Source organism: Puma concolor, chromosome B1, assembly GCF_028749965.1.
Source record: "Puma concolor isolate L17-30 chromosome B1, mPumCon1.1.hap2, whole genome shotgun sequence".
NCBI lineage: Eukaryota > Metazoa > Chordata > Mammalia > Carnivora > Felidae > Puma > Puma concolor.
Window position 1 is genome coordinate 81,059,198 of NC_141670.1, and position 23,462 is coordinate 81,082,659.

The window sequence follows — 23,462 nt, forward strand, 5'->3', positions numbered from 1 at the left end:
ATATAAGTTTACAGTAGTAAATTTCATCCTAATTTGGACTCCTGTGTCTTTCCAGGTTGGAAACATAGACCAATTGAATAGCTATAATACTCATTGGGGCAAGAAAAAGATATTGAAGCCAATGTCTTTGTAGAGTTTCATGAGAAGGCAGTCTTTGGTGGAAGCACTACCTCATTGTCTAGTTTACAGCTTGACAGATTCAAAAAACAAATGCTTACCAGTTTGCCAAGAAATAATCAGGATGTAGAAGTTGATTTGCATAAACCAAAAATCTTAAAAGATTAGTTTATGCATCAGTTTGCCAGTTTATGCTCGAATCTATATTTGACAAAGCAACAGATCCTGACTGTTAACTTAAGACATAACTTCCCATTTCGCTGTAGATAATAAATGTCGATCAGAAAGTCTATTCCTGAGCACAGAATAAGAAAAGAATCAGATGTCCTTAAAAGATGGGTCTGTCAGGCTTTGACCACCTATATTGCATTACTCTAGGGAAGTCTCTGGCTAGATAACTGAAACTGGCCATTGAAGTCAACCCAGCTTCTCTGGAGACTGCTTTGGATACTTGGCAAATTCTTCCCCATGCACACCCTTCTGCTGTTTTTATCAGTCATGACATTCTCTCTTCTGGGCAACTTATATTTTGGTGGAATTGATTATAAGCACAACTTTCAGAAAACACAAGTAGGTCTTTACAGCCACAAGTTCTCAGAGGCAACACTCATAAGCCATTTTGCACAATGGGCTACTTTTACGGATGCTTAGTCTGCTTATGAGCGTTGATTTTTACAGCTCAGAGTTTCACTTGACAACCTCCTCCTGTCACTGTTTTCAAACCCTTTTGATTCATCCTCCTTGGTACCTGTAGCCTGCTATGAACTGACTGTATACATTGCTCTTTACTTTATTAACTAATCATCTGCTTGGATAGTTTTGGTTGCACCAGCAGGAGAAAAAATGAAAAATATTTTTATTATGAATTTCATCCATATTTATAATAATGAGCTATTGGAAAACATCTGCAATTTTCTATCATGATTTTCAACTTTTTGTCTCTGGAACAAAAGGTAATGAAGGGTAAAATGGAAATGCTGAAATAAACAATTTGGGTATCAAGTTTTTAAAAAATACTTTGCTCTTCCTTCTATGTGTTGTTGGAGCAACGAAACATGACACTGATGTTCTCTTCCAGCATTTATGTGTTTAATGACTTTCAGGATGAGCTCTATCTACTGAGAATGCTTGCAATGGTTGTTCATTTGATCATCAACAGCACTCCTGTCTCCATCTCATCTTTCAATCTGAATGTTTAAAAAAAGGAGAAATGATTTGGAGAATTTTCAAAGCTTATGTATTTCAAGTGAGACACCCATTTTTTTCTGTTAGGAAACCAGCAAGATTCATCAACCCAGCAAGATTCTGCTTTTATAAAATATGCCTCCTACCTATGAATTTCATACAGAATTAAGTGCATAAAGTAAGTAAATTGTATTTGTGGTAAGCTTTTATTCAGTTAAAACAGCCTCATCAAATATCCTTCTGCACCTTTAAAGGTTTCTTCTTTTCACAAAGACAGCTACCATTTCAAAAACAATTCTGGAATCAGAAGAGAGGAAAATGTGGGGCTGCAAAAAATACGGAAAAATCACTTACTGGAGTGCCCATGAAGTCTGGAGTCAGGAATTCTGGAGTCATTATCTTTTTCCAATTCAATTAGCTTTCTCTAATTGTTCCTTTGTTAATCACCCAAGTTAAGACATGGAATTCTAGATGAACTATAAAGTGTTACATTATTCCAGTTGTATGGATTGATAGAGGACCAACCTGAGCCCTGAGAAAGTATACCAGGAGTTTGAGATGGCAGGAAGTGGAAGGAACGGTAATTCCATTGGTGCCACCCAGGCCGAAGAGGATGCCAGGACAGTTCTGTTCTTTCTGGGGAGAGGAAGTTAGTAAAAGATACACTTATATAGGGCAAGTGCTAAGATATGAGGGGTACATTAATGAAGTGAAAGGTGCAGGATAGTTAATGTGGATGATATTAGAAGAAGTTCTAATAGTATAGCTTGCTAATCAACATGAATGCTATTGTCAGTAGGTGGTAGTCTGTCAGATTATATGGAGACTATATAATGACGTGATTTGGAAGAGTCTCGAGGAGGCCACTCACCTTCAAAGGGACCATTCCCATCTGTGAGATGTAGCTAAAGTCAGTAGGAGGTGATGATTAGGAGCAAGGACTTTGGAGTCACAAAGTCTAAATAAATCCCAGGTCTGCTGCTTATTAGCTGGGAAAACTGAAGCAAAATGGAAGAACTGAATACATGGTACACATCTGTGAGTAGCTTCACAAAGCTCTAGAGGCAGAGCTAATCCTAACCAGGCCTGAAACAAAGTATTCAAACAGTAGGGTCAGTATCTAGCAGGTTGGGGCTGATCTTGAAGGCACGTAAAGGCAACACAGGCTACTTTGGGCAGTAAGAGCCAAAAGGCTCTCAAATTACCTATTCACAAAACAGAGTATTAATCATATTCTCAATGGCAAAAAGGTCTCAATTACAAAAATTAGCTCTGTCTATTACAGTCAGACAAAATTTTGTTAAAATCATATTTGATCTTTTACAGAATATTCACAGAGTGGAGACCAAACATGAATCCTTGAACAATACTCCAAATCCTGCCTCGTAACTAGTGCCAGGGAGACTCTGTGGGCACAGATGCCCCACCTTGGACTTCTAAGTCTATCAGTGTTGGCCCTGGGCTCTAGACAGTGCTGCCTCTGCTGCCTCTGAAAACAACATAATCACTGTCACTACTCTCAGCCTTGCCATTTTCTGCATGATCGTTATGTGTTTGCATGAGTCACTTGTGGTTCAAAGTCTGAAGCAGATGTCTCTAATTGGCTGACACTGGCAGTGTATCAGTACGCTCATTGCAAAGGAGTCTCAAAAAGTAATGTTTTGTCATACTGAGCTTCTGTACCCGGAAGTGAACTTCTTATAGCTTACAAGGTTTCCTAAAATATGAGTAGAAGGTTCAGAAGCAGAATGACTAAAACAGAATGACAAATTCCCATTATGACCTACCATTCTGGCTGCCCACTGTCAACATACACCAGTTTTCCTATACTTACACATATTTTAAAAAGAAAAGTTACTACCCTCCGTAATACAGTTCTCATTTGTGCAACCAAAGTAATGGTCATTCCATACCCAAAAGGAGTCAACCAAAAATATTGCGTGTTACAGATCCAAGATTGTTCAGTAATATCCATCATGCTCAAGTTCTGGTATGATTTCATGTCGATATTTTAGGTAGATGAAAGTTTGTTTATTTCTACAACTTGTCATACACGATTATATAAAAGTATATACAATTTTCCTCTCCACTGTACATTTTCCTTTTATTTTATCTTTTTTTTTTTCGATTTAATCAGTTTATGTCTTGGAATAACTTAAAAATGCATTCCAAGTGGTTACAAGTCCTTGGTGTTTCCAAATTTTTTTTTTTAATTTTTTTTTCAACATTTATTTATTTTTGGGACAGAGAGAGACAGAGCATGAACGGGGGAGGGGCAGAGAGAGAGGGAGACACAGAATCGGAAACAGGCTCCAGGCTCTGAGCCATCAGCCCAGAGCCTGACGCGGGGCTCTAACTCCCGGACCGCGAGATCGTGACCTGGCTGAAGTCGGACGCTTAACCGACTGCGCCACCCAGGCGCCCCGGTGTTTCCAAATATTTGAGATTGTTGGGTCTTCTAATAACTTTAACTATTAGACACAGAGGTTCTGGAAGGCAATCCTTGCCAAGGCTCCCCTTGGTTTCATCCTGATTTCTCCTTTTTTCTTGGTAGGCAAGATCAACCATCTAATCAATATTATAACCATTATGAAGAAACCAAAATACCAGATAGCAGTCTTAGCTACTCTAACTCAATGGAAACAAAATGTGCCCCTTGGTAGAATCATTTCTCCCTTTGGTACTAAGGAGCTGTATCTCAGTACATCCTAGGGTTGTGTTGTTGAGAAGTAAAGTTTTGCAAATGGGATATTAGGTGTACCAAGCAGTACCATCCCTATTCTCTGTGTTCTTGGACCTAAGTATCCTGGCTCTGGGAAACAGCACCATACATTGATTCTTGTTTCAGAGTACATACTATATCCTACAGCACAACATCCCAAACTTAGAAAGTAGTGTGTGTCAGCTGGAGCTCTAAGTCTTCATTTGTTTCCTTTTATAAGGTCAGGATCTTATGGATAATAGATTATGTGTTAAAGCAGTTAAACCATGAGTATCAACAAACTCCCTTGTTTCATCCCCGAGAAGCCATTTGCATTGTAGCCATAAATAAGGCATTTATAAGTCCATAGGTGATGCTGCTGTCAGAAGCATAGCCAATAGGGAAGGCAAATATATATACAGAATACATGTCTGTTCTAGTTAGGACAAAATACTGCCTCCTCTGTGATGGAGGGGATATAGTATAACCAGCATACTATTAGCTAGTAGATTGGTCCTTCTAGAATATGGTATCCAATCAGGAACATGGGGTTATTTATTGCTACTTGCAAAACGGGCTCTCAGCAGTAGCAAAAACTAGGTCATCTGTGGGGTGGGAAAATGCTCGTTACTGTGCCTATCCATGTGTTCCTTCCTTTCCTACCAATATGATCATGTTGCTCATAAACCATTGAGTAAGCTCTAGAATAAATTTACCTCCACTGAGCAGGAAAGTCTACCTGACTGTTAAGAGACTCTTTTATCCACTCTGGGTCTATTCAAAGTAGTCTATCCAGACTCTTTTTTTTTTTAATGTTTATTTTTTGAGATACAGAGAGTGAGTGAGCAGGGGGGTTCACAGAGAGAGGGGGAGAGAGAGAATCCCAAGAAGGCTCTGTACTGTCAGCACGTAGCCCATCACAGGGCTTGAATCCATGAACTGTGAGATCATGACCTGAACTGAAACCAAAAATCGCTTAACCGACTGAGCCACCCAGGTGCTCCTACCCATATAACTCTTATCCAAACTTCCATGTCAGCAATCTTGCTTCTCCCATGTCTCTGATCTTTTAGGAAAACTAATAGATAATACCCATATATCAGCATGGACTCTTTCCTCAAACACTTCCTCCATCTGGGTTAAGTGGACAAGAGGATATACCATTCAATATTCTGCCCACTGGGAGGATTAGCCCAGTTGGAATTCTTACCTTTTGTACCATGGCATAAAATGTTGAAGAGAATTTAGAAAAATTTTTAGAAGTGTTGTTCAGGGTCCTTCAGAAGGTGATGCAAAGATGAGGTAGGTAATATGCAAGGATTTTATTTGAAGAAATGCTTCTTTGAGAGAAAATAGGGAGGGAGCTAGAGAAGGCTAAGAGAGCCATCAGACTCTGATGTACTTCTGATCTCAAATAAAGGAGAGAGAGAGGTTTGGTGGAACTACCCTAGACTGATAGAAGGTTTGGGGAAACAATAGGGAATCCTTAAGCCAAAGTTGGCCTTCAGAGAAGTCAAGAATGGGTTTGCTTTAGTACCTCTTCTGCACACAGTCATTGGCTGGGAATGACCTCTGGGAGGTGTGGAACCACAAATTTCAAAACACAGTAGCTGGTACCCTTGGTTAATTACACACCCTGTAGTCAAGTCAATGGTCTCTGAGGTGCATTCTCACGGCCACTGTGATGGATAAGATATTCTCAGTTATCTGATTATCCTAGAAAAAAAATGTAAAGATGTTACTGCTAAAATTGTTCAAAGAGCCACTGAAATTATTATTTTTTAATAGAATTTATTGTCAAATTGGCTAACATACAGTGTGTAAAGTGTGCTCTTGGTTTTTGGGGTGATTCCCATCATTCATCGCTTACATGCAACACCCAGTGCTCATCCCAACAAGTGCCCTCCCCAATGCCCATCACCCATTTTCCCCTGTCCCCCACACCCCCATCCACCCTCAGTTTATTCTCTGTATTTAAGAGTCTCTTAGGGTTTGCCTCCCTCCCTCTCTGTTTTAACTATTTTCCCCCCTTCCCTTCCCCCATGGTCTTCTGAAATTGTTATTCTTAAAACTTTGTTTTATAATATTCAAAATTCTTCCTTCCTGGGTATGTTTTTGGTTCACTGACTTTCTATTTTCCCTTGTGGTCCCTTATGTTACTTAAAATTTTTTTTAATGTTTATTTATTTTGAGAAAGAGAGACAGCAAGCATGAGCAGGGGAGGGGCAGAGAGAGGAGGAGAGAGAGAATCATAAGCAGTATCTGTGCTGTTAGCACAGAGCCTGACACGGGGCTCGAACTCACGAACCATGAGATCATGACTTGAGCCAAAGTCAAGAGTCAGACACTCAACCAACTGAGCCACCCATGTGGCCCTACTTAAAAATTTTGAATAAATCACATAGAACCATAATTACTTTTGTAATAAAGAGGGTCAAGATGGGGGTAATTACCAAGAGAAGTCAATGGTCACTAACCTGGCCTTCATAAGATGGCTCTTTCTGGATGGATTACTCTAGACAAAGACCTGTTCCTCAGTTTTGAAAATCCAGAACCATGACTACAGCATATCCAGTGGTGAACAACCTTAGTAAACACAAAATAACTAAAGACATATGCTGACACATAAGCCAAATGCCAGTGCATTTCTGGTGGGAATATATTAATTTATTTGTAGTGAGAATATAATTTCAAGGATAACCTAAATATTCATAGTTGGTTAACCAAAACACAACTTCTGTCCTTCTCTACAAAGAGAAGGAAATTATACATATTATTGTTAAGCATGGGATAAGAGGAAAGAAAGCTAAAATAATAATTTAGGAGAAAATCTTTGGAGTCAGATCAACCAAGGTTCTTTGTAGAATGTTCCTGTAAGTAACCAGTTTCACCCATAAAGAACTGATGCCCTTTTTACTTTATTTCACTCTTCTTGAGGAACATTCATAATTTTCCCTGTCCTGACTATAACTAATACTATAAAATCAATATCTGTTCCAATTATAATCCCAAATATACTAAACTGATGAATATGTTATTGTGTGCTCAGTTTTTCATTGCCTTGGTTGGAGCTCAGATTTTTATATTGCTATGTTGTTTGGGGATGACTTCATCTTCCACACCTCTGTGTCCCTATATTCTAGAATTCATGTGAATCTAAAGAGCTAAGGTTTTCTGCCATTGTATTCTCTGTATACCTGGCACACATGTACTCATTTTTCGAGACTCAAAATTACATTTCAAACATTATTCTCTATAAAGTGTTTTGTAGCTGTCAAACTTCCACTCAGTCCTGGGAAGCTGCATAGTCCCTCCTCAAGGCACCCAAGGTGATGTTATTTTATAGCACTTATCATGTGGTACTGTAGATTTCCGCAGGACTGGATGATCCAAGGAGGCACGTTGGCCATTATGGTCTGTGCTGTACCAGGTCCCATTAGAATAATTGGTTATGCAAACTGGCTGAAGGAACATAACTCATGGGGTGTGAATGCCTGGGTGTCCTGAGGTCAGTACTAGAGGAGAATTAGATCTGAGTGCAGAATTTGAGACTGAATGAGTCAGGAGCAGAGAGGATTAGGCACAGCCTGGGGACCGGAATGGGATGGCTAGGACTTAAGTGATTGAGAAGAAAAGGACATCAGTCCAGTTCTTTCTGATGCTGGTGCAGATGGGTCACAGAGCTTAAAAACAAAGCAATAGTTGTCTCTTTTGCATGTCTGTCTTGATTCCTAGACTGTGAGTTCACTGAGAACATGATTTATCTTTGTATTCCTACTCTAGCAGACTACCTGGCCTACTGAAGTGATGAATGGAAGGATAGATAGATGAATGGTTGGTTGGATGGATGAATGGATTTAGACTTTCAAATTTAGTGCATAGGACTGCTACTCCATATTTTTTTGTTATGTCTAATTCAGCTTTTATTTATACTTTTATTTAATAAAGTTATTTTAGTATGAGACTGAACTGGAAGTTATAGAATTTTACCAAATGTGATATTTATCATCTTATTTATAACAATCTTTGAAAAATATTATTATATTCAATATAATATATAATATGTTTATATGCTTATATATATTGTTAAAATTGTTCATAGAACCACTGAAGTTATTATTTTTAAAACTTTTTTTTTTTTTATAATATTCAAAATGCTTTCTTCCTGGGTATGTTTTTGGTTCACTGACGTTCTGTTTTTCCTTGCGGTCCCCTATGTTACTTAAACATTTTTTTTTTAATGTTTATTTATTTTGAGAAAGAGAGCAAGCACGAGCAGAGGAGGGGAAGAGAGAGGAGAGAGAGAGAATCATAAGCAGTATCTGTGCTGTCAGCACAGAGCCTGACATGGGGCTCGAACTCACAAACCATGAAATCATGACTTGAGCCAAAATCAAGAGTCAGACATTCAACCAACTGAGCCACCCAGGTGCCCCTACGTAAAAAGATCATGAGATCACATGATCTCTTCTATATAATATATATATTCTATAGAATATATAATCTATATGTAAATATATAATATGCTTATATATAAAATATGCTTACATATATTCGATACATATAGAATATATGTTTTGTTCATGAATTTAGAATTCCCCTTGTGTATACAGTTAGATCTTTGTCCTTGGAAAATGGGAAATTTCACTTCTGAATTGAATTGGGAAAATATTGATATGCCTCTTAATATCTTAAAATGATATTTATATACATATAAGCAGATATGTATATACACATATATTTTTATTATGATGTGCACACATAATTAAGCTTTTGAAAGATGTGACAACTGTTAAAGCATATTATTTTGTTGAAATTTGCCTACACTTGTAGAAAACATTGTCATTGTAGTTTTATCCAGTGTGTGGAGGCACAAAATGAGTAAAATTAGCAAAAAGCATATAAAGTATGTTCAAATTCAAATGGCACTTTTTTTAATTGGCAGATTTAGCCGTCTGAGAAAACAGAATGCAGAGTATAAAAACACTGAAAAAAATGGGGAAATAAGTTTTAATAACAACTAATATTTACAAGACATTATAAAAGAAAGTTCTCTGTATACTTTGGCATTAAAAACAATGTGGTTTGCACACATTGAGTGAGAAAAAAAACAATTGAAACTGAATTTAAAACCAAGATAATATACATTAGATGTCAAGACAGGTAAAAGATTTTCAAGCTGGATCCTAAAGGCTTTCCAAGCTTCTTAGATGTTGATGATTTTCAGGCAATTATTTCCTATACCCTTAATTTTAAAATGTGCTTTCCTAACATTAGTATGACTGAGTATCATGCCTTCAGCCTGTTGCTTCTCCTTTTCCAGCTCTCTTGCATTTTACAGAATCTTGCCAAACAATTTGAGAATGTGTAGTTCAAAAACTATTTGCTGATTATATTTGATTGAATCTTAAAAGTTATTTTTCTAGGTTCTTTTAACTGCAAAACACTTAGGACAATTAGAAGAGTGTTATACACATTGGTACAATCTATAAAAATGCTTTCAACTCTAAATTCAGCATAAAAATTATTGCTTGCAAACATCAATAAGCAAATGGCTTTTTATTTTACCTTAGAATATTTAGTTCAGTGCACTGTTTATGTAAGATCAATAAATATTGACTAGATTTCTCCACCTAATTTATTTTACAAATAGGAAATAGTAAAACCCCAAAAATATTTTATATTTTCAGCCAGGTAAAAAAATGCACATAACAGGGCTCCTGGGTGGCGCAGTCGGTTAAGCGGCTGACTTCAGCCAGGTCACGATCTCACGGTCCGTGAGTTCGAGCCCCGCGTCAGGTTCTGGGCTGATGGCTCGGAGCCTCGAGCCTGTTTCCGATTCTGTGTCTCCCTCTCTCTCTGCCCCTCCCCCGTTCATGCTCTGTCTCTCTCTGTCCCAAAAATAAAATAAACGTTGAAAAAAAAAAATTAAAAAAAAAATAATAAAATTAAAAAAAAAATGCACATAATCACTTGACTACACAAATAGAATATTTTGGGGGCACCTGAGTGGCTCAATCAGTTAAGCACCCAACTCTTGATTTCAGCTCAGGTCATGATCTCACAGTTGGGGAAATCGAGCCTGAGTCAGGCCCTGGGCTGATAGGGTGGAGCCTGCTTAGGATTCTGTCCCTCCCTCTCTCTCATCCCCTCCCCCACTTCCACACACACTTTTTCTCTCTCTCAGAATAAGTAAATAAACTTAAAAACAAAACAATAACAACAAAAAATCAAATAGAATATTTTAGCCTCCATTTTTTAAACTAATTTCATCAAATCTCGATGTAACGATAGAAAAATATATGTAATTCTGTATAATCTTTAATGCAGTTTCTTTTTTTTTTTATTTTTTAAGTTTATTTATTTATTTTGAGAGAAACAGAGACAACATGAGCAGGGGAGGGGCAGAGGGAGAGAATCCCAAGCAGGCTCTTAATCAGCACAGAGCCCCATGTGGGGATCAAACTCATGAAATCATGAGATCATGACCTGAGCCGAAACCGAGAGTTGGACACTTAGCCAACTGAGCCACCCGGGCACCCACTCTTTAAATGCAATTTCTTAATAGAATCTTAGAGTTTCAACTATTACTTTAGAAAATGTATAATGTTAGGGGTGCCTGGGTAGCTCAGTCAGTTAAGCGTCTGACTTCAGCACAGGTCACCATCTCACAGTTCTTGGGTTTGAGCACTGCGTCAGGCTTTGTGCTGACAGCTCAGAGTCTGGAGTCTGCTTGGGATTCTGTGTCTCCCTGTCTTTCTGCCCCTTCCCTGCTCATGCTCTGTCTCTCTGTCTCTCAAAAATGAATAAACGTTGAAAAAAATTTTTTACAGAAATTAAATGTTATAAAATGTTCAATGTGAATAATTGATGTCTATAATTAACACTTACTAATTTGTGTTTTTTTAATTAAGTTTTACTTCATTTGCACTACATCCTTAATTATTGTGTAAATTAACATTCTTTAGTTGTAAGTAATAAAAGTCAACTCTGGCTAACTTCAGAAAAATTAATTTATTGGAATGGATTTCAGAGGTTCACAAAATCATTGTGAAGCTGTGAACAAGACTTGGGAAGGGCAGATATGAGGACAGATCCTGGGGCCAGAAACCAAGAACTGTGTTTTATTATCTCAAGGCAGACAACAGACTACAGATGTGATGACAGGCCAGGATTCGTATCAGCCTCTAAAATCCAAAGTTACGCAAATAAGCATTTTGATTGGGTAGGCAAATTTCAACAAATTGTCCTTCACATTGGAGTGTTTGTCCATCTAAACCCTCCAGAACCTCACTGATGTGAGAAAACTCCTGTGTTTTCATAAGATGTATATTGTCCCTTTTCCCATGCACTTATAGTACGAGGGTATAGAGTACCTGGTATATCTTGCTCTCCAGTTTCTACTAAACAACCAATCAGTGTCGCATTCCAACCTGATATTCTACAAGATGGTAAGAGAATTAAGGTCCCTGTGAACTAAATTGCAGCAAAGAGCCAAAGTTGACAGATTACTGAGGTGGAAAATAAAAGTGTACTTCTGTTCTTGCTAAGTAAAAGCAAATCACTTCTGTTTTGTTTTGTTTTGTTTTGTTTTTCTGCGAATCAAAATATGGGAGTAGGGAGTATATGCTGCTTATCAGGTTGCTCCAGCAAGAAAGCTCTATCAGGAACAGTGGCACAATGATTAAGCTTTTATTCTTCAAAACGTACATCTACTTTGTCCAGCTAACCCAAGGAAACAAATAGGAATATGCAAAGAATTTTCCACTCCTAAGTTTTCCATGTGTGAAGTTCCTTGCAGATGTAGTATTACTTTCCATTTATTCTCCCATGACCAAGATATGAATGAAATATACTAGGTAGTGACACTTAATATGCTGTTTAAAGTCTGAAACTCCCCTGAATGCACGCTGGACTAGTTTGTCTACATTGTTTATCAAAATATATAGATTGGTAATCCGTACCTACTTTATAGCCTGCTTTGGCTGTGTGACCAGTGGAGTATAACGACCCCTTGATGAAAAGGAAACCCTTGTACACTGTTGTGGAAATGTAAATTGGTACAGCCAATATGGAAAACAATGTGGAGGTTCCTCAAAAAACTAAAAATAGAGTTACTGCATAATCCAGCAATCTCACTCCTGGGTTGGGAAGAAACAAAATCTTCATCTCAAAGAGATACCTACATTCCCATGTCCATTGCAGCATTATTCACAATAGCCAAGGCATGGAAACAATCTAATGCCCTCCAGTGGATGAATGAATAAAGAAAATGTCACACACACACACACACACACACACACACACACACACACACAGGAATATTATTTAGCCATAAAAAAGAATAAAATTTTGCCATTTGCGACCACAAAAAAATTGTATACTTGAAAGATGCTGGGAGTAATCTTAAGTGTTCTCAGCACACACATACCAGAAGAGTTCATTATAAGGTGGTGAATATGTTAATTACCTTGGTCTTGGTAATTATTTCACAATTTGTATATATATTAAATCATCATGTTGTACATTTTAAATGTATGCAGTTATATCTTTCAGTAATTTTTCAATTATTCCTTAACATAGATTGGGGAAAAAATAAAGTATATATTAAGACTTAAATCCAACAATAAATAAGAGATCCCCAGGTAAACTTTTGTTCTAGAGATGAAGGTCATCATGTGCAAATGAGGGAGAACCAAAGAAGTTGTATATGGGTGTCAGGACCAATCTGAGGTTGCATTATACCTTTTTGTTTTTAATTTATTTTGAGGGAGACAGGGCGACCTGGGGAGGAGCAGAGAGAGAAGGAGAATCCGAAGCATGATGTGGGGCTTGAACTCACAAAACTGAGATCGTGACCTGAGCCAAAATCAAGAGTTGGACGCTTAGCTGGCTGAGCCACCCAGGCGCCCCCCATTATGCTTTCTTGCCCCTGCTTCTCTGTATCTTTTGCCCAGAGGAATCTTTTTGAGTAAGTCTTGCTAGAGTCTGGTGAATCTTTCCAATTATCTGACCCACTGTAATTGCTGCATAAAGGTAGAATCTCAAGAACTTCCTCTTGATGCTCTTGTACCGTAATAACCTTTATTCTAAAGGTCAGGTGATCACTAAAAATTCCTGCCATCAGAAAAATAAGCATAGGATGGGCCCAGAGTTTACTAGGCCTATTTTAGACTTAAAAAAACCAAACAATTAATTTACCTTAAATCTATTAATAATGGATTAAAAATTAGCATTAGCATTAACTCAGAATTAGTGTATGGTATCTAACAACCCGAAAGTTTTGGGTATACTCTTTTTTCCAGTATGGTTACTTGAGTGAATAAATATAGTTACCTTTAAAGAAAAAAAGGAGAAAGATTCAAGTGCACTTTGGGTGTAATGTCTGGACTCCAGGGTACATAGCTTTCATTCAAGGGGCTGTGGTTCTCATCTTGGCATGTAACGAAAAATAAGTACTCTCTACTGTCTATTATGGGAACTCAAGCCAGGCTTCTGTTTATCAGGTTTAGGGGATCTTTTTTCTTCTTACACAAATTAAGTTCTAAGTATAAAGGTTACCCATTAGTTTGATTCCTAGCAATGTCATGACCAATTAATCATAGCCACAGATCTCTGTAGATCAAGCTATTCTAATGAACACATTGGCATGGCTGAATATTATGGTAAATATACCTAGTCTCCCACTGAGATTTAATAATTCCACTGACCTCTTCTACCTTGGGAACATTGCACCTCTATTAAAGTCATGGTGCTTTTTCGATTATAACACTTCCCACCAGCACTTTTAACCTAGGGAAATAAGTTAGTAGAGAACTTACAGAGGTTTGGCATTTTCCTCTTTAGATCTCAAATTGTTGGTGAAGGGAAGATTTTTAAGACTTTCTTAGGGAATATAGTTAGAAGGTGAGCCATATATGATATAGGCACCCTAGCACCCTATCTCTGAAAGACTTTAAATTTCTGCCTTTAAACCAAATTTTTTGCAACACAAATTACTATCCATTTGGCCAGATATACATTAACTAAACCAGGAAACTATTAAATAAACTGTATCTAATCACCTAAAATAGCATATGGAATCTAAAGTCTTTAAAAAATCTACCCATCATGACAAATTTATACTGATATTACATTACAAATTCTGGTATTACATTCCCCACTTTTTGTTCAGGCGCCCTAAAAATCCATTCTGGAGGAAAAACAATGTTTCTAGAATTTGGCTGACATAAACTAGCAAATTCTGTGCACACGCGCATGTGTGTCTGTGCTTGTGTGTGTATGTGTACACATGAGTCATCTCAGAGTTGTATTTTTTCATTTTTGTCCCCTAGGACACTATGAGATTTAAATCTAATTACAGATCTGAATATTATGAGATGCTGAGTAAGAAAGAAATTACTGTATTTTTTCTTCAAGGGAACAACCTCAGGCAAAAAAGTAACAATATCTTCAAGCAAGGGAAGAATAGCTGTGTGACCAGTGGAGTATAAAGTGGATTATTTATCTTTGCAAAGACGCTTCAGTGGAAGATAGTAAGAGGGGCTTTGGACTTCCGCTTACTCAATGTCTTCTGAATATGCCTGAATAACTCCATTTATATTGTTAAAGCAGCACTCTTTTCTGATGAATGCCCTGACATTCACATGACAGATCTTCCTGGGCTATAGAATCAGCTCTTGTTGTGATTAAGTCACTTGACTTTTTGTGCCAGGATGGTTATATAAAGCACAGTTAGCCCATGCTTTGAGAACAGAGATTTAGTATTTTTAGTTTGTCACTCTCTTCCTTATATTATCCAGTGTCACCAAAAGCAACTACTCAACCGCAAATACTTGGATTCCTCATTGTTTCACAATGATCTTTGGTTGTGGTAGCTCCATGATCTGTTAGACTTTTACTCTCCCCAATGGAAAATTTTTCACAAGTAATCTCGGTTGATAATTGCTGTTTCATCAACGTTGTCATGGTTTGCTACCTTTCCTTGTAAGGACAAGAATCAGAGCTTCATTGCTTTTCACCTTAATGTAGGTAGATGATCAATCGTAAGAACCCTTCCCTGAAGTTCCTTTTCCCACAATCCAGCCCCTGGTGCCAACATTTATGTCAGTTAGGATTTAATCCCAAGCAACAGAATTTTGCTGTACTTCATTTAGACAAAAGGAAATGGACAGAGATCTGAAAAGCTGGGCTTGGGAACTGGTAGGAATCAATGCAGATTCTGAGACTAAGGAAGCAGAAACCACAACCATATCTTGGCAGGAATTATCTTGGCAGGAGGCCACTGCTGGTGTGGAGTAAATGCCAAAACTTTTGGGGTTCTTTGTCTTGCTGCTCAAAATTCAAATTCTAAGGTGGAAGCCTGAAATTGACCCTCTTCAGTCATATTCTTCTCTCCTGATTAAACAAGTATAAGGATACCTGCTACTGTCCCATTGAATTGTGTCTAATGGAATTTGATATTTCCTCAAGATGTATTTTTAGGAAGAAGAATGCGTAACAGCCAACCTACATACAAATAAATTAATTTGATCCAAAATTTTATTTATTTTCTATTTTTTAATGCCTATTTATTTTTGAAGGAGAGAGAGAGCATGACAGGGGAGGGGCAGAGAGGAGGAGACACAGAATCTGAAGCAGGCTTCAGGCTCTGAGCTGTCAGCACAGAGCCCAACATGGGGCTCGAATTCATGAGCTGTAAGATCATGACCTGAGCCCAAGTCTGATGCTTAACTGACTGAGCCACCCAGGTACCCCTATCGAAAATTTTAGATAATTATATTAGTTAATTTATCTATTACAAATTTAAGACAGGTAGTTTGTGACTTGACTATTATGATTTAATCAATGTCTCCCTGTAACTTTTCATCGCATTTTCTAGTTTTGTTCTATAATTTCCCTTCCTTTCTTTTCTTCCCCTTAATTTTTCTTGTGTCTTATTTCAGTATTCCATTCCTGGAAAATGTTTAGATGCTAACAAACTAAGCACATATGTGTACCTCCCTTCGCTCCCAAGATCCCAGTGAAATAAAAATGTGTAAGTACCACAAAAAAAATACTAATAACAGTAATGAAAATAGGGTATTAGCTATCAATGGATGAGAGATTTAAAAAACCACCTTAAGATACAAAGTGGAAGGGAGTGGGGTAAAGGATGAAACAGGTAGAGAAAGCCATAGCACTGGAGCGGCCGAGGACAGTCTTCAACATAAACCCTGGAGTCATTGTTCAGCATCTACAGGGCAAGAAGAGCAAGAAATGAGAAGGGAGGTTGAAAATAAGGGCAAAAATAGTCTGTACATGATAAATTTCACCACTCAAACCCCTATTTAACACTCTCACTCCTAGGAGCAAGAGGGAATACTTTAAACCAAAACTCTTCTATAAAGACTTTCAATGAACTTTCAGTTGAAAGTTTAGGCTCCAGGTGTGCAAGTTGGTACCTCAGGCCTGACTACGTCTTCTGGCATAGAGGGTACAGCCAGATAGCTTCCCCATGTTTTCACTCTAAAAGAAACTCAAGAAGACAGGACTTGCCCGCCTTACCCAGAGCTTTGAAAATTCTTACCCAAGGAGGAAACTTGGAGAACAGTCCCATTTAGACAATAGAGGAAACTCAACACCAGAGATCCAGTCTTTCTTTCTTATATAAGAACTGATGTCTTTAGCATTGATGCTGATTGTCCCCTATCATCCACTCTTTCTTATTTTCCACAGTTATAGGATCTTGACTTTTAGCAAATCACATGGCTACTCAAAATAAAGATCATATTTTCAGCTGCCTTTGAAGCTAACGATGACATTGTGATGAAGTCCTTGCCAGCGCTATGTAGCACAAAAGATGTGTTCATCTCTTGGGATGAGTATGCATGCCATTATTCCCCTGTGCATCCTTCCTTCAGAGAAAATACACACATATGCTTGGGAAGCAGCCATTGTGGACAATCAATGATCTTGGGAGTGGTATCCATATATAGTAGAGTTACAAAGCCAAAGAAACTGGGAATCTGACACTGTGGAATATCATTCCAATTCTATATATTTTTTCCTGTTGTTAGCAGCTAATTACCTAATATTAATTAATACAAAAACAAAGAACAATAGCTATGTAAAAGAAATATGTCAACATTAACAAAAGAAAAGAATTTTCTGGGGGAAAAAATAATTTAGAGAAAACTAATTAATATATTCAGAAATAATTGTACATCCATAAACGATAGTACGCCTATAAAAGAGTTTATACAAAAGGATGAATAAAAGAACAAGAAATATCAAAGACTAAGAAATATGATTTATCTCACTCACAAAAAATTCAATAAAATACTGAAAAATAATACTGTCCAAAATGTCCAAATTTTAGAACCAAAAAGGCAAAGAAAATAAAAATGAAATAAAAATCAGAGATAAAAAGGACAAATCTAGGTTGATGTTTAATAAGCAAGAATCATAGAAAAAGAAAATGAGAACATGAAATATTTTTTTAAAAATAGAAGATGATTATCTAAATCTGAGGAAGAATGTGAGTACTCAGCTGACAAGTTCTACTAGAGACCTCCATGAAATGTCAGAACAGAAAGATACAAAAGTCCAAAAAATGTCTTAGCTGAAGGAAAAAACCAGATGTGCGATATTCATTATGACCATTCGCAGAGATCTGGTTCTTCTTTCAGACACATGGCAAGATCAAAGTTACCTGCTCCCTTAAAACTGAGCATCACCATGTGACTTCAAGTAGGAGAGGAAATGATGAATATAATTTTGGATGAAGGCTTTAAAAGCTAATGTGCAATTTACTCTCATCTTCTAGCTGCCACAAACCAGCAATGCTCCAGGGGGTAATAATCCTCTTAGCACGATTATGCTGTTGAACATAGTATGGAACAAAACCCAAGGCTGACCTGGGATGGTTACATATTGTAATCAGGAGATAAACTTCATCATTTTAGGTCACTGAGATTTGGGGATGTCACTGCAGACACGGATCTTATCACAAAATCCCATCCAAAAAATGAAAATTGGCTCTAGGCTTCTTATCGTTAACAATGAATACTGGGCGGGGGGGGGGGGGGTGGGGGGGTGGGGGGGGTGGGGGGTGGGGGGGTGGAAATCAATACCTTCTAAACTGAGAAACGATTGTTAACCTAGAATGTCCAAACCTGCCAAATAACCATGGGTAAAATGAGCACATTTTCAGACATGAAAGACTCAAAAACTTTACCTCATATATTCTTTCTTCAGTTGTTCCTTGGAGATGTGTTCAGTAAAACAAAAATGATTCAGAGTAATTTTCATCGTGGAAGATCATGATAATGGAGATGACTGAAATGATGATTGAGGTATCAGAAACACTTTGAGAACAATTGTAGGGAGTAGTTAAGATGTATTGGCTTCCCCTAGAGGATTATCATTTGCTTCTTTGCACACTGAGACATTCTAAAAAACCTTTCTCCAGAGCAAAGATCAGAAGGGGGCACTCTAGATCTTAAGTCAGTATTAGCATTCAAACTGTAACTGCATCCCCTCCCACCTCACCAATTCTAGGTGGGGAAGAGAGAGGAAGCAATAAGAACAATTGCAAATGGAAGAATCAGCTCCAGAAGCTTCTAGCCATCCTGTCATTCATTTGATTAATTCAAAAAACATTTTTGAGCGTATGCTATATACTAATCCCCATATGGTATATACTAATTCCCCAAGGAATTCAGAGAAAAATAAAATGGTCTCTGCTTTCAAAGAGCTCAGAATCTTTCAGGAGAGATTAACTCATATAAACCAAGATCCACGCAAAGTGATACACATATGGTAGAACTGGTCTAAGAGGAAGAGGTAGAAAGAAGGAGAGATTAATTCTGTGTGGTGAAGGGTGGGGTGTTCTAGAGTCCTCAAAGTTTTCAGAAGGCCCTGATTCTATAGGTAAAGTTGTACCTGGAGCTGGCATCCTTTGGTTGTGTGAAATAATCAGGTTCCTGGGGCGCCTGGGTGGCGCAGTCGGTTAAGCGTCCGACTTCAGCCTGGTCACGATCTCGCGGTCCGTGAGTTCGAGCCCCGCATCAGGCTCTGGGCTGATGGCTCGGAGCCTGGAGCCTGTTTCCGATTCTGTGTCTCCCTCTCTCTCTGCTCCTCCCCCGTTCATGCTCTGTCTCTCTCTGTCCCAAAAATAAATAAACGTTGAAAAAAAAATTTTTTTTTTAAAAAAAGAAATAATCAGGTTCCTTTTTTGCTTAACCTAGTGTAAGTCAGGTTTTCTATCCCTTGCAAAAAAAGCTAACTGAATTCCCTAGCTCTAAGAAATATTACACTAAGCAGAAAGAGAAAGAGAATTGGTCAAAGAACTGCCAGTGAAAATGCAGCAAGCAGGAGGAATATATCCAAAGAGGCAAGAAGAAGCCACCTAGAAAACCAAACCAGGAGAGTCTCGTGTGAAAAAGCAGGTGCGTGGAATTCACAAACCTCTAAGGAGAAAAGGCAGTAAAGACCAGAAAAGAATTCACACCGGTGACAGTGGAGTCGTGTTAAGGTGATGTTGAAAACTGGGAGATGAATTCTTGAGGATAGGGCAGGCCTTACTGACATGGGGGATCATGTGGAGCCCAGTTACAGGTAGTCAGAGTGATCAGTTGAGTGCATGATGTAAACTTACATGGTGGAAATAATTTCATAATTTGGTGCAGCAAATTAGATGTCGGAATGAAATGTGTAGTTATGGTTGTTATGTTTGTACTCCAAATAGAATCAATTTATGGCTAATAGAATGACTTGCGTGAGCAATATTGCTGGCTCTCTCTCCTACAGTGTGTGACAGTAGGCACTGAATAAAAGCCTCACTTTCCAGCACGTCTGTATTTGAGAAGTAATAAGCAACAATCCTCACCCTCTTGCCCTATATACATATGAGAGAATGTGCAAGAAAGCTCACTTCCTTGCACTTACACATGTGAGAGACGGGATGGAATGATGGGATGAGATTAATAGGCTGACATTTAGTCAATGTAAATATAAAATCCTGAGTTTCAGCTAAAAAATTTAAAAAGTAATAATAAGACAGGGTGCAGGAAGATTCTATGAACAGGAGATCTTGAGTCTGTCACTCACCACAACTCAAAATTGGACTATCTTGCTGGAGACAGGAGTGGAAAAGGTATTCATGGATGGCAGGGCAAAAATGGTTCTGGTTACAACAAAGGCTGAGGAAGAAGGGAATGAATGACTTCCAGTTCCTTAAAGTGGCATCAGGTCACGGGGGTCACGAATGCCAAGCTGAGTGCTTTCCCATTGATCGGGGAAATGTAGCAAAATATTAAGAATGAGGCGCCATGAAGGAAATGACTCCAGGCGGCAAATTGGAGACCCTTTGATCAGTTGAACTAATTTCTGAAAGCGGCCACAAACTTTTGAAAGCTGCCTTGCTTGAAAAGCGTGCTAGATCTGGAGGTCCCGCTCAGCCTTCGTAGGCTCTGTCCCCACCAGGCTCCGCCCCCGTGCCCGAGGAATCTGGAACTGCCCCAATCCCGAGACCCTGTTTAGCCTAATCCCGCCCCCACCAGCCCGGCCCCACCCCCTCAGTATCCCGGGCGACGCTCCCGCGTCCCTTCTCTCCGCGCAGACTGTGCCCGGTCTCCGAACAACTGCTGGAAGAGGAGGCAGCACCGGCGCCCAGCACCTGCCACCGGTGGGGATCACACTTCGGCGGAACGGAAAACCAGAACTGCCCCACGGGGCCAGCCCACCGAGGTTCGTGACGGCTGAGGCGAAGCTCGGGGCAGGACTTTAACAGTTCCCAGGAGAGGCGGGCTGCTCTTCCAGGCAGTCCAGTCCCTTTCGTGACCCCAGCAGACCTTCCTTCATCAGTGTGTAGACGCCTTCTCAAGCTTCGTGAACAGAGGCCCTCGCCATTTAACCTCAAGAAGTGGGTAGAAGTAGGAGCCAGGAGAGGCGCTTTTCCTGCTTCCCAGTTCACCTGACCCTCTGAGGGCAGTGGGAAAATAAAACGGTGTAGGAATAAATTACTAGTCCCGTTTAGGACTAAGTAGGAACAGAAAGGGAACTGAGGTGCCCGCTGTTTGAGTAAAGATAACTTAGTGTCTAATAAGTTTGAGAGATAAAATTGTTATCCCTAATGCCACATTTGTATTGGAATATATTAATACATATACATAATTCAGATGTACTGGTATTTCATTGAATTAGTTATTAGTTTCTCCTCTAGGGACTACATTTTGGTATTAAAAGAAAACGTCCATTTAAACACACATTAGGTACTTGGTATTATTTGTATGAGTGACTCTTATTCCATGATTTGGGACAGGAAGAGGAGTTATTCTGTTAACTGATTTGTAACTTTTTTCTTCTCTCCTTTGCTATTATTATTCCTAATTTTCAGACTGAAGTCTGTAAACCTTGGAGAGACCTTCAGCAGTAATCTCCGAATGTAAGTCAACTGAAACATGGCCTGCCTTCAACACTTTTCCTGCTTTATATTTTGATTTCATCATCAAGAAATGTCAGTTGGTAGAAAATGTCTCATTTCTATTTATTTTATTTAATGACCTAGCTCATGACCTACCACTGAGTGCTAGAGGTGTTTAAAAATTATGATACAAGGGATAAACGTTTAGCAACTCTTTCAGCTTCTTTGTGTGACTTTCTTTTACCCTTTTCAGGACCATAATTATTGATACTTTTTCCATAGTTTTCTTTAAGCTTTTATAGTAAAAAGAGCTTATGGTGATAACATGAACAGTTCTAATTCTTACAAATGATTTTATTGGTGATCGTAAAATCATATTTATTTTGAATTCTCTTGATGACAAATAATAAATTTGTTTGCTGTGGTCTGTCGGCTTTCTCACATCCCAAAGTGATTGAATTCTAGAGATGGTAGTCGGCCTCAGACCTCCTCACTCCCCAAGTAGCCTCTGTCTACTCAGTGCTAGGCCTACCCTTTTCTTTGTGTTTCCTGATGAGGGCATCTCTGGGCAGGAGGAGGAGGGTTACTCTTTGAAGAATTTTACTTGGGGGGCAGAAATTTAAACTCTCACCATGGGACACGTTCAGCCTGACCCAGCACTCTTAAACCTTTCATCCTGTATTTCTCCATTCTCATTTGTCTTTGCATGTGGGGGCCAAACCGTGATACAAGAGCCAACCAGCAGATCAAAGAACCCACCAAATCTCTTCTGAATACCAACAGTGGAATGGCTTCAGGCGGCCTTTTGATCTCTGTCTCAGCACCCTTGGTGCCACATGCAGCACCGCCCACTTGCTGGTACTGGGAGAGCTGCCTCTGGGTCCTCCTCACACACTGCTTCACCCTCGGCTCCTGGAGCTAAACTGGTTTTGGTACCAGCCAGAGAGGTGCCTCACATTCTCTGTCTCCATGTGCCTGGATCGGAACCATTCCCTTCCTGCAGTCACACCCATCTTGTGTGATTTCCTCTGTGGTCTTGAACCAGGAGAGCCCTGATACAGCGCATTGTTTAGGATGTGTTCCATTTCTGCTTGAACACAGATAGTCACCCTGAACCATTCATCCCGCTTGGTGGAGCTCACCTAGGAGCTGGGAACACTGTCTGTCCAACACCAGGAAAGTGATACAACTCATATCAGCAAAGAGCAAAGGGCTTCCTTGACAGGTATAATTTCAGACTAAAATGACAGGTCCCTAAGCATGCTTGCGTTTTTTCTCATTTATTTTCCTCTTGGCTGCTTCTATTTGCTAGAAAGCACCAACTTCCTACTTTAACAAAATTCAGCATAAATAAGACTGAACTTACAAAAGAGATGGTGATTATTTAGATTAAAAAAATTTGTTGTAGGAAACCTTTAAATATTTGATGCATATCAAATGTTATGCGCCATAAAATTCAGTTCACACATACCTGTTGTGTAGAACAAAATACCTTTATGTGACCATGAATCAATTGTGAAAAACAACATCCCGTTTCCCAGCAGGCATAAGCCAGGTACGTGTGTGGGGTTTAAGGCAGTGGGGGGAGCCTGCTCAACTTTCACCCTAACTCTGAGCTTAAACTTTCCAACACAGTTTGGTTGGAGCCTATTTTTTCCAACATTGAGTTAATAACTTTTTTTTCCACTTTATCATTCAGCTCTGACCACCCCCCATTCAGAGTCTGTGCCTTGAGGCTTGCCAGCAGGGCTTGCAATACTAACATTAAACTAAATTTAAGAGTAAAGGTGCTCCTGCTGCTAATGTTCTCAGATCAGAGGAGAGCAAAATGAAGGAACTGGCAGCTGAAACGTTAATGGTAGGAAACGACTCAGATATTGAAAAAAAAAAGAATCACGGTTCATATGTGTGACAAAGAAGACATGTTCCTCTCCACGTGTGGTGTTTGCATTTGATTTCATTAGATGCTTATATTTTCTAGCAACAATTATCTAACCCAGTAAACATCAAAAAGGATAAATTTTACATCACATACTGACAGCCCAACTTTAC

General features: G+C 38.8%; 1 protein-coding gene and 1 long non-coding RNA gene across 7 annotated transcripts in view; both read left to right on the plus strand.

The window, feature by feature from the left end:
- Positions 1 to 15,754, plus strand: part of LOC147581721 (uncharacterized) — a 175,858-nt gene extending 160,104 nt beyond the window's left edge. The window contains exons 4-5 of one of the 2 annotated variants that reach the window (XR_015250186.1): positions 1,390 to 1,480; positions 14,423 to 15,754. This is a non-coding gene — a long non-coding RNA (uncharacterized LOC147581721). The remainder of the gene's footprint in view (positions 1 to 1,389; positions 1,481 to 14,422) is intronic. The other variant, XR_015250187.1, reaches the window with a different exon arrangement.
- A 1,715-nt stretch (positions 15,755 to 17,469) lies between these two features.
- TTC29 (tetratricopeptide repeat domain 29) overlaps positions 17,470 to 23,462 on the plus strand; it is a 253,186-nt gene continuing 247,193 nt past the window's right edge. Inside the window, exons 1-2 of one of the 5 annotated variants that reach the window (XM_086704141.1) lie at positions 17,470 to 17,522; positions 21,384 to 21,431. The gene's annotated coding sequence lies outside the window, so the exon portion shown is untranslated. Of the gene's footprint in view, positions 17,523 to 19,979; positions 20,735 to 20,788; positions 20,920 to 21,383; positions 21,432 to 21,869; positions 22,636 to 23,462 lie in introns of those variants that run through there. The other 4 variants (XM_086704140.1, XM_086704144.1, XM_086704142.1 and 1 more) reach the window with 4 other exon arrangements.